The sequence below is a fragment of the Oreochromis niloticus genome, linkage group LG11 (assembly GCF_001858045.2).
Source record: "Oreochromis niloticus isolate F11D_XX linkage group LG11, O_niloticus_UMD_NMBU, whole genome shotgun sequence".
Taxonomy (NCBI): Eukaryota; Metazoa; Chordata; class Actinopteri; order Cichliformes; family Cichlidae; genus Oreochromis; species Oreochromis niloticus.
The window spans coordinates 9,052,873-9,065,424 of NC_031976.2; the positions used below are offsets into that span (position 1 = coordinate 9,052,873).

Consider the following 12,552-nt stretch of genomic DNA (forward strand, 5'->3'; position numbering starts at 1 on the left):
CTTCACTCCTACAGTGCAGCCTGAAGGCAATTTTCATCACTACCTCATGCAACTGCAGGTATCTATTGTGGCCTGTTCCTAGTATCTTGCTGAAGTTTTGGCTGTAGGTGTTATGATCCAAAAATCCCTCCACTTGAGCTGTGTCATGTAATTTAAACTGAAATCCATAATAAGTCTGCTCAGAACAGTTGTACTGTTGTGGCTTATTTGTCACTGTTGTAGGTGAAAACTGCTATTATTTTTATGTATTTATCCATCTATCCATCCGAGGAAGAGGGGGTCTGCCAAGACTACTGCCCTCATGTCCAGACCCATATAAGAGGCATGAAAATAAATAAATAAAGGCTTAGAACTGACTTGACGTCAGATTTAAACACAGCAGGCCATTTATTTTTAAAGGTGCATGGTTATATTTGGAAGAGGGTGTATCACAATCTAAATTGCAATCTTTGTAAATCCTACTAAAGTAGTTTGGTTCCCAAATTTCACCAAACAGCAAGTGAAAGCAAAAGTACACAAATTAAGGATGGAAAAAAAATAGTGCCCAAATGAGAGGAGCCAAAACAGAGTCAACAAAAAATATATAACACAAATGATTTTTGTGTCTTGATAGACATGACATGGATTCTAACTTGAGCCATGGGTTGCTTCTACAACAACACCAAATCAATCATAACCCATTTTTAACACTTCTAGGGTACATTTTATCTTTTTCTCAACCTGAAAAGCCTGGTGATTGGCTTGGCTCAGTTTAATCTAGTTTAGCCTCCCTCTTTCTCTCAGTTCCCCTGCTCCATTCCAGCTCCTCTCTGGGAGTTGATCACCCTTTGGCTACTCTACTTGATTTCTTCCATGACTGTATACTTTTCTAACAGCTTCCTGATTGCCTCGCTCTTGACCTTTATATAAAGATGAAGCTGAACATGAAACTGGACCCTGCATGCCTACAGATTTACCTCCTAAGTGACTTGAAATATTGGAGACTTAGCTAATAAACAAATGCATTAGGAACAGGGTACCATACAAATGTTGTGGTCCACTGAATTTTATGACATCTTCAACAAAAAAAATGTGGATGACGTTATATTTAATGTTTCTAATTTGAGGTTGGTGCATTCTGCCTTTTTCCTTTGCCACCTGTAATGGCTAAAGATCAGCATTTTTTCATTTAGTATAATGAAATCATTCAACAATGAAATATCACTGAGCTTTTTAACAATACAGCTGCAATACAATCTATGCATAAATATATGTAGTTAAAAATCGTTTAAATAGAATGATGATGCAAACGTTATGTAATGTTATGTTTGCATAACTAGAGTACTTTAATACAATATTATATTTGTCTAACACATACAAAACAACCAGACAGTTTTTAATTATTCCACAGTGTCTTTGTCCTGTCTTGCTCCCCATCACCCCCAACCAGTCCTATCAAATGGCTCCCAATCCCTGAGCCCCAGGGAAGGGAGTTTTTTCTTCCCACTGTCACCAAAGCGCTTGCTCATAGGAGGTCAAACGATTGTTGGAATTTCTCTGGATTCTCTGTTTTCTCTGTATTATTGTACTGTCTTTACCTTACAACATAAAATGCCCCGAGGCAGCTGCAGTGATTTGATGCTATATCAATAAAATTTAATTGAATTGCTTTATTTATAAAAATGATTTGGTATCTACAAAGTAAAATGTCAACTATTTAGTCTGTGGTATACTGATGGTAAGAAAAATACCTTTAGCAGCAGATTTGTGTCTGTGTATTGCACACTAAAACTTAATAAATGAAGCTGGCTAGCCAATATAACAAATGACAGGTCCAAGTATGATAACATCTTCCCCTAAAAATCTAACATGGCAGTGGAAAAAAATGCTGTTTTGAGACTTCAAAACGCAGAATTGAAAGCCAACGGGTGCTGCAGCACTGCAGACATTTCTATGTATACGCTGTTTCTATAGGAGAAACAAGATCTTTACTGCATCTTTGATGGGTTGCCTACTGAGATCTGGCCTCCTTCTTGGCAGCCAGCTAAGCTTGCCCCTGCTTATACATTTGCTCCTGAGCTGCTACAAGTAAATGTTACCAATCTATCAGTGAGAAGCAAGTTATGACAGGATGGCTTTGTGAAGGAGAAAAGAGGAATGATGTATTTGTTACAAGTGATAACAATGATATTAACAAAATAAAACTTTTCTTCTGTTTGACTGATTAAATGTGGCTCTTTTTCACATCATGCTTCGTTCAAATCAATCATTAGATCAGATTTGTGTCAGATTGTGTACAGGTCATTTTTAAGATGTATTTATGAATCAAACCATACCTACAGTACTCTACAATCAGGCTTAACCTTGCATAATCAGGTCACTAATTCTTGTCGTCGATGAAGGTCAGATTATCAATAATGTATTTCATCTGGAAGAAAAGCTGCTTGCTTTGAGAGCTCATTCTTCAGTGTCTTTTCTATGATTCCTTGTATTCTAAGTATTTAGACAATGAAACACTGATAACTTAATTACCTTGGATGTGAAATGACAGCAGTTATTTAATTGTTCACTTTATATAGCTAAATGCGGCCTTTAATTAAAGCTGCCAGTCATTTGCCTCATAATTAGTGTGTCATGCCATATTTAGTAAAGCAATAACAACAGGGTGCCAAAAAATTAGAATGTCACATCTGTATGGACCTCAGCCAATTACTTTGCATTGACTTACATCACTGACGATAAGCTGAAATTGTCTCTCTTTAACAGGTGGGCATTCTCTGAAGTCAATTAGTGCATTTTTTGCTCTCTTCCTAATAGATTTAAAACAATCACTACCATCACCAATATTTGACTATTGCAGAAATCGTGGGAAGAAGCACTCAAATACCTTTGGTTAATCTTTGGTTGTGAGAGAAAAGCAAATCTGTAGTGTAACAATGTACCAATACAAAATGTTAGCATGTTTGGCTAGAAAAGTATATATAATATGATTATGTGAGTTGCTAATGATAAACTAGTTTTATATTAGTCCCATCATTCCATTTTGCCTATTACCATTTACCAATCACACTGATCTATGTGAACTGCTCCACAGGCCTTAGAAACGGTAACATACTGACAGAAATGCTATGCTAATAAGCTAATTGATTAATTTAAGCAGGGTATTTCTATTTACAATGACACGCACAGCTGTGTTTAAGGCTGAACATTCCATTCCATCAAAAGTGCGAAATCAGAGTTCTGGTTCAACTGAATGAACCTTCAAGTCAGATTTCTGATTCAGAAACTCAAAGAAGCACCACCAGTGCAGAATTCACAATCCAAGATGGCGGCAGGGAACATAAATAGTAAAACTGCAAAAACCATAGTCTGTACTGCCCCATTGTGTATTTATAACTTGCTAAATAGGCCACACGCAGAACACTGACCAGCTTCTATCCCTGAATGAGCAGCCTTGGTATTTCAAGCACAAAAAACAGGTATTCTACTTTATTTCTAGTTATGGTTGACCGAATGAGTGTCCGGTTAAGAAGCACGATGAGAAAGGTGGTTGATCCAATCCTTCATTTCCAGAGATCCAGATTGAAATGGAGGGCAGGTGAGGTGGACGTGGCTGATGCATGTAGCTAGAGTAGATGAGTGGATGATGATAGCCAGCGAAGCCAGCTGCAGGTCAGTTGTTCCAGAAATGACAAAAACAAACTGGACACTCAAGGAAACAGCAGAATACAATAAGGGAAATTACAACAATACACATAACAGCCGAGTTACAACCATAGGAATTGCTGATGGGCTTGGGATGAGTGGAAGGCTGAGCTGGTCTTAAATTCGTGCCTGCTGATTGCCGCTGGATCACAGGTGGATGATGCAGGTGTGGGAACAAGCCTCTGTCCCCATGGGCGGTTACCGAAGAACCAGAGCTAGCATGGAGAAATCCACCAACCTTCTAGTCTTTAGTCACTGGTTGTAAAGCGCAAACATACAAACAGTTCAGGAATTGTTAAAAAAAAACTGTAAGTCAGTAAGTCATTTTAAGTAACACTGATTTTATATATTTCAGTTGCATTTTACTCAAGATTATTGCTTTATCTTAATGGAATGTGTTCCATTGTTTCAGTAACATAAGCATTTAATATTGACCCCCTTATCTCAAATATGAACTGATATGTAGAATCATTTTTATTTATTTACTCCTCGAAGTACCTGCCAACTCAACAAAATCTCACCTCTGGAACTTAGCTCTTGTAGAAGTCAGTAAAAATAATCCATTGAATGTGCTAGCTGAACCTCACAAGACCTAGTTCATCGACAGCAAACAGTTACACCAGCGAGAAGTTCCTCCTAATTTAAGTTAACGGCCAGTTTGGAGTTGGAAAAAAATTACACTTGAAAACAGCTGCTGATGTTATAAAAATTCTGGGCTGCAGTTCAGCATTGGATCATTACAATCCATTAGCCTAAATCAAGAACAAATAAAAGAATAGGTCAGGTTTTCTGTAGCCCTATAAAGTTTATAGTCTTCTATAAACCAACAATATTGTATTTCACATAATACAGATGCCAAGCAACAGGTGATAGCACAATAATACTTTGGATTTACCAACAAATAAACAAACCCAGTGAACTGTGTGTCAAGCTGATGGAATACTTGGATATTTATATATTTATTTATTCATTGGATGAAAACCGAGTTGAAATAAGTATTTTTACTAATTTCTCAAAGTTTTATAATGAATAGCACATAATTAGCTGTGAAGTGACTGGTGAACCATACAATGCAGTCATCACCATCATCTTCACCAGCACAGAAAAGAAACTGGTTTTAACTATTGTATCGCTGCATAACTTTGTTGTTTTGTTATACAGTCTGTGTGATTCTGACTTAGGAAAAGCACAAAACGTGGAGCAAAACTCACTGCAGAGACCTGATTAAAATTCAAGGCAAGTGCAAAATAAATAAATAAAAACACCATCACTGTTGTCCATCTAGTATTTCAGATGCCCAGTCCTGTCACCTGCAGCATTACAGCTTAAGGAAACACACACATTTCCTGTTTATCTGTGAGAACAAAAGAGAACATCTGGGAAAAGACCTGGGACAAACCCAACCGAACATGCTTGCATGTTTCTATAAACATACACAGGGTGGCAGGAAATAACCCCCCCCCCCGGCCCCTAAAAATACTGTAATTGTCGCTCTCTCAGATGCTGTCTCTCTGTCTTTCTCTTGCCACCTCTCATAATAAAAGCTGGTTTGACAGGCCAGTGTAGAGTACTGCATTTGTGGCACAGGAGGGAGTATTCTATTGCTGCTGAACACCAAATTGTATTATTGAAGTCTGCACCCAGTACAGTGCTTTTCTTATTCCTCCTTCTCTATCTGTCCTTATATTAAAAATGTTTCCAGTCTTCAATAAAAGCTTAATGCGGTCTTATACACGCAACATTTGCAAGTGAATTGCAATGCACCATATTGCCTCCGATGGTAATCAGAAAAACATTGTGCTGTGCGAGAAAGAATAGCCAGGCCAATATCCAGCGTGATTGTGCTGAATGTTATCTGATGGAGATGTTGGAAATGAAGGCAAACTGTATGTAAACTGAATGCCACACTGGTTGGCCATATGGCCGGCAATAAGATGCAGGCAAATGAAACAGCAGGAGGAAATTATAGTTAAATTATATCCACAGCCCTGCTTGCATGCAAAGTCATAAGTAAATAAGACAAGCATATGGCACAGAATAAGTTAAGAATATGTTATATGTGAAATATGCTTAAATTGTGAAGGAATGTGTGTGGCGTCTTTGTGCCGTCAGGTAATCACATATTAGTTCTCCTTCTCTCTGTCTCATTTTCATGCAGATCAAGTTTGTCTTTTACGATTCATGCTTATCTCTGTGCTGTCTCAGCTTGTTATTGTGTACCTGTGTTTTTGGTATCTTGTACTCTCTTGATATTTTACTCTTGATCTGTGTTATTTCTTTTATTTCCTTTGCAGGATCTATCTTTTTCATCTAGTGTTGTTCTCTTGCCTCTTGCCCACACCCAACCCCCGGCCCTCTTCCCCCACATACAGTATATTTGGATATCATTCTGCAGAAAAATTGTCTTAAAGGGGGGCAAAAAGCCTTTTGAACATCAATTTCAGCAAAATCAAAATAGTGTACAAAAATTCCTCACCCTTCAGCCATTTCTGAGCTCTTTTTTTCCTCTCTCTTCCTCTCTCTCTCTCTTTAATTTTTTATTTTGCTCCTCCCTGACATCTCAGATAGTGACAGTGTGGTGACAGGCTGGCTGATTAAAATAACAGCAAACATAGAAAAATGTGGAAAATAGAAGGGGCAGGGGTCAGAGAAGAAGACAGCAGCTAAAAAAAACCACACAGACAGAATAAAAGAGACAGAAATTAGTGGATAGAGAAAATGACTGCACTGGAATGTGGTGCAAAAGAGTTGAGAAAGCAATAATAGCTGGAGGAAAGTAGACAGGAAACCAAAAGATGTTGGACAAACTGATGTGCACATTTACACACTCAGCAGGATATTGGTAATAAATATACTGACAGTAGCTTCTTAACAACTTCAGGTGTGCTGTCATGCTGTCTGACATTTACACCTGGGACCTGAATTCAGAAACAGTGAAGGATGAATAATATTTTTATGCTGTTAACTCACAGTAATGGGAGACTGAATCTGACAGAGATCTGTGTATCACTGCTCTTTTCGTTAAACTAGGCAGCAGCAAATATATTTCCTATAACAAGAATTAATAAATGAAAAAAAGAGATTTATAAGAGACAAAAAAATAAGGCCTTCAAGAAAGCCGAGGCAGGGCTGAGAGAAAGCTGGCAAGTGTAACAGTCTTATTCCCTTTTTCCTCTTTTTGCTATCTCATTCAATGTCTTCCCTCTGTTTTGTAGCGACCCAGTAAACTTCGCAGTGAACCAGAATCGCTACAGCTGACTGGCTGCATAAGTGCTAGAAAGTCATGTGACCAAACACATAAATGCACACTTCTTTTGGGCCGCACCTTCTGAGCTGAAGTTTGCACTTTTCTGCAAAGAACTCCCCTGTAATTTTCCTTGTGTTCATGTGAACATTGCTGAGCTCCTCTTTAGCCTGTCACGCTATACTTACCTCCTCTCCTTTCCTCTAGGCTCCTCTCCCCCTCCAATCCTCTTTAGTCATATGCTTCACAGTTTCTGTATTATGAAGTTTTGTCTGTCAGTGGGTGCAATATCTCTTGGGGAAAAACGAGGAAAATGGAAAAATAACAAAAAAAGAGATGTATGTGTATATATTCAAGCCAGTTTGCTTTTCTTAACACCTGCCAAAGAATTTGTAACAGCTTTCAAACTTCAACACAAAAGTTCGTCCGCTCTACCTTTTCCAACAACCAGAATGTGCATATCTCTGAGATGGTGCTCTCATCTCAGAGACATGCACATGGTTGCCATTGGGGCTGGCGCCTTGCCACTGTGCAAGTTTTATACACCTATGTTAACCGTCCCCTTTTAGAGTGATTAAGTAAGAATTACAGAGCTGGAGGTTACAGTGGTGCTTTGACACCTTATGAATGAGAAATAGTAGTTAAACTACTTGTTTGAAAAAAAAAAAGGGTCTTAACTCTATAGAAATAAGAGTTTTTAACCTAAATACACTGAACTGTTAATGGGAGTGTCCAACTCATAGCATTATGGTTTCTTTAAATGAATAGCTTGGCTTGAAAAAAATGTAGCTATTAGGGTTATTACCAAAAATGATTAGTAAACTTACCTTCATCCAAAGAATTCTCAGGAAGCCACTATGTCCGGCCAAGAAAAAGTCTAGTCTAGTACACAACCCCACCCCACCACCCTAAAGCATTAACCTTTTTCTGTATGGATTTCAAAAAGATATATAAACCTAATCATTCATTTTTAATGTTGCACTTTGGTGGACTTGGTGGTGCATTTAAGTCGTGGTAGCTTTTTATGTACTGTACAGAAGAGTATAAGCGCAGTTTTATTTCTCCTTAACAAAGCTAACATGTTCTTAAAGAAAGGACAGGGAAAGCTTTCTGGCAACTTTCTGCATAAAAGTTTACACCAAAGCTCTGCTCTGGTTGCCTTTCTGATTCCTCCGTGCCGTCGAATCCAAAGGACTGATGAGATGACATCATAATTTTGTGATAGCTTAAACACACAGCACATGAAACCACGTTAAGTTTGGAGGGAATGTTGATTGCATACTGTAACCACAGTGTGTTGCCGTTTGTCGTGCCAACCTATAATGACAAGTTTTAGGTAATTGATGCGATGTTTGAGAGAAAAAGAACTCTACCTTAAAAGTGTAATTTCAGATGTACCACGAAAGCAGCATTCCAGTGAGCAGCTTGATGCTGCAGTGACGCAGAGTCACTTGCTCTGTCATGGGAAGCAGATCTTTATTTACAGCTCACTTACATTACAGTTACGCAACAACCGGACACACAGCTCCAGTTTCCCACAAGGCAGCAGTCTTCACTTTGCTTCTCTTCTCTTCAGACTTTTCTGCATTGGTTTCCAATTTCCTCCCCTCCCTCTCCTCCTCGTGCTGTTTCCCATACTGTTATGTTTCCATATGCTACAGACATTGGTAGTTTATGGACTGAGGTCTCCTACCCTATCCTACTTGGTTGAAATTCTGCTCTGTAACATAGTAATGCAGTCTGTTGCAATCTTTTGCCATCCTTTTTCCAGTACATCATCCCCTTTCTAGCCATTCTTAAACAGGCAGCTCTTAAACAAAAACTGCTTTATGAGTAACTTTTGACCTTGTAACAATACTTAGTTCGTAATACTATTGGCTTTTTTCAAACTGTAATAGCCATGGTTAGAGGACATTTTTATAAGTTTGTTTTTAGTTCAGATGCTATCTTTATTTTCCTGTATTTTCAGCAGCTACTCTGTGGTGCAACGTAACTGATCTGAATCTAGTAAATGAGGCTTGCAGCTCCAGCTGCTGACGAGGGCAGACACGTACAAAGGTCTGATGTTGGAGCCTCGGGAGAACAAGGACTGGACATTGTTGCCATATCGTTAAAGTGCACATCTGTGGTTATTTGAAATAATAAATAATTGCAAATAATTAGATATTATCCCAGTACCTGTGGGGCTGGCACGTTGCATGCACTTATTTTTTCCACTTGGAGAAGTTTGGAGGTGATGACAGATTTAATGTGTACTGTATTAGGGTTGACCAAATTTTCTTCAAGGCATTTGCAGAAATACATGAAATGCATATGTAATATTCCACGACTGTCTCTTCCAGGTACTCTACAATGTTGATTGTCTTCAATTATAAATAAGCTCTCAACTGAGCTAATGTCAGTTCATGGGTGAGTCGTCTTTAACAATGTACAGCCTCTACTTGGCTGTCTCCTCCAGCGCTGCTTGACTCTTGGCCACGTTTGATTTAATCACAAACCCACAGAAGTACTATGTGAGCCAGACTCTAGACGATGAATGATAACGTTATGATGTTAGCATTTCCCCTCTACTAACCTTTGCAAGAGAACAGCCCACCACTCTGCACAGTTACCTGAATGCATACTTTTTTATTTAATATCAAAACGGAGGCTATACCAGGCTTAACATCTGAATAATATATAACAGGTGAAAACTGTGAGCTGTTCTCACTGTAGACTGTAAAAAGTAACAATTGCAGTGGCAGTAAATAGACCGCACTCGTTTTTTTAAGCTGACCTGTGAAAAGACAAATTTGGTCCACAAAAAGAAACAGAAACAGAAACAAAAAAAAGGGGGGAGAAAACCGGTAAAAATATACACTGAAAGAGGAAGATTTGAATAAGAGGACACAGACTTTGATGCAAGGAAGGTCTTCCTGAATATGATTACTGTGAATATTTAGTTCATATGATGAAATGCGCGTCCACGCTGCTCACGTCTTTGTGCGATTTTGTGATATGAGAAATGACTGGTGGTGTTAATTGCATTTTAACACAGCAGGGTTTACCCTGCTGTTAATTATACAAGTGCTGTCTGGGAAATAGCCACACATGCTGATATCTGAAAATTAAAATCACAAGAAATGGTTCGGCTGACCTGATCTGAACTCAGCTTGTTAAGGTAAAGGAAATAAACCTACTTTAAACAAACACAATAAAAGGAATAAATAAAGTGTAATAAAATAAATTTAAGTTACATCATGCAAAAATAATGAAATCATAAAAATCTAAAACCAAATTTTCGTTTGGCCAAAAATGAACTGACTGAACATGCACACACACACACACACACACTCACACATGCACACACCAGGCTGCCTTTTCCAAACTCAAACCACATGAAAGCATTCAAACCCAGCACAGCTGGGTGTGTGTGTCTGTTTTTTATCATCCAGATTAATTTTGCCATATGATGTCTTGTCTTGCCCAGAGTCTTAAATTTCAACGTCCCGCCTTTTATTATATTGGCATTAATTATAAAAATGATAGGGATCTGATGCCTTGTGTGTATGTGTATATGCATGTGGGTTTAGATATAGACCTCCTTAATCTTGCTTAGTAAGAAGGGTGAAATGCTAATTATACAGTAACTCTGTCATCTTTTGGGGATTAACGCCATATATCAGCCTACTCACTGTATGGGATCCTCTGGCAGGCATTTAAAATTGTCATAACTTGGGGATCTATGCATAAAATCTTATGTAACCAGTACACTATGCTGGACATTATTGCTTGGAAGCATTGCAGTACTGTGAAAAAGTCTTAAGCCAGCCCTCAGTGCTTTATATTTAGCTTCAAAGAAGTGAGGCTTTCTTTGAATTTTTAAAAAGTGGTCTTTAGCAATACTTTTCTGAAGGTCTTTAAACATTTCTCATTGGACATTTTCAAGTCCAGTGCTTGTACCTGACCATTTTAAGGTGAAGTGTTGTTGGTTAAGCCACTTGTCACTGAATCGTTCAAGCATAAAAACACAAGTGTCCCAGTTTAGTCAAAAACATTATGTTAGCGTTCAAAAACAGCACTCCCTTTTCTCTATTGCCACTAACTAATTTCACTTTCTCTTAATGTAATTTCATGACCACAGTGCCAAAATGGGTCTAACACTGAAATGTGATCACTGAAAACACAAATGCATCATAATAGGTCTTTTCAAAATATAACTGTTTTTTGTTATCTGCTTTGCTTGGTATTTTACTTTGTGATGTGTATTTTGAGAAAAGCAGAGAAGAGACAGCATCCAGTGACTGGTTTTCATCTGACACATTCCAACACACTCTTTTATCAGCTGTTATATTTTAATCTTCGAAGCTTATGATCATATTCATTATCACATTCTTGATTGTGATCACTTGGCTTTTTTTCATCACATTATTGACTAACGACAAAATTTAGTTGTCTGGAATATGGCATGTTGATTAGTTTCTGTATATTATTACATTTTGAATCATATTGTTCCATGGACAAAGCTGACTTAATATCTCTGAGAGCTGATGACACGAGCGCAGCTCTCACCCGCTGTCCTCTTTTCCACTCCTGGCTTTTCTCTTTTCCACTTGCTTTTGTCTTTGCTCTTTGCCTTTCTACATCTCCTACCTCTCTTTATCCTTATCGCTTTACAAATAGTTCAGAACTCCAAAGGATAGGCCATAGTCCTACACACACACACACACACACACACACACACACACACACACATAGACACATGCACGCACACACACACAGGGACCCCTCTGCTCTGTTGCTGTTTCCAGAAACTGGAGGGGGTTCTGGGAGCAAAAATAATGAGCTCATCAGTTCAGCCTGGAGGTGGTGCTGGCAACATACACGCACACACACACACACACATAATTTTTCTTTTTCTTTCTTTCTATCCCATACACAGACACAGAGGCAATTACCACAATCCATGCTCGGGAGGATATTCCATCTCTCTCCAGCCGACTTGACCGTGACTCACTGTAAAGACTCAGAGCTGCTGAAGAGGTTGCCCCAACTCCTCACTCTCTTCTTTTTGTTGTTCCAAAGATATGCATGTGGTTTCAAAAGAGAACCGTGCATGTGTCAGAATATGTGTTCATGCTCAGCGATGGGGATGTTTGTTAAGTGTGCGTCAGTGCGCGTTCTCAGATCTAATGCTGTGCAGCAAGCGTATGGAGATTTTCAGTCAGTTGCATCTGTGCGTGTGTTAATTTAAGTTTCTGGGTAGCAGGGATTTTGTGCACACGGATGTCCTAATGCATTCATATAGCTATGAAAGCGAAGGTGACGATGAGGAGGAGCAAAAGACTGATGATGGAATGTTTTCAAGTGCTGTCTGCAGGAAGTCTAGGCTTGTTTATTTGAAGTGAGGATTATCATTTGAATGAACTGCATGAACCCAGACTTAAAGCATGGTGGCTCTAGAAATGGAGGTCATGAACTAGTAGGTTGAATAATTGCATTGAGTTTTCACTGCTCATAGCAAACAAGTGGGTGGTCTAAATCCACATGACTGCAAGTTTAAAAAAAATTCTCATTAATGTGAAGTTATTGAATACATTTTATGAGATAAAAGGCAAATAATAACGGTAACTGAAATACAGTAA

General features: G+C 38.5%; 1 long non-coding RNA gene across 6 annotated transcripts in view; it reads left to right on the forward strand.

Moving 5' to 3' along the window:
* Window positions 1-12,552, forward strand: part of LOC102082788 (uncharacterized) — a 139,750-nt gene that overhangs the window by 109,634 nt on the left and 17,564 nt on the right. For 2 of the 6 annotated variants that reach the window (XR_003222190.1, XR_003222187.1), the window contains exon 8: window positions 15-58. The exons of 3 other annotated variants lie outside the window; for them this stretch is intronic. This is a non-coding gene — a long non-coding RNA (uncharacterized LOC102082788). Of the gene's footprint in view, window positions 1-14; window positions 59-11,849; window positions 11,951-12,552 lie in introns of all 6 variants that reach the window. One more of the 6 variants, XR_003222186.1, reaches the window with a different exon arrangement.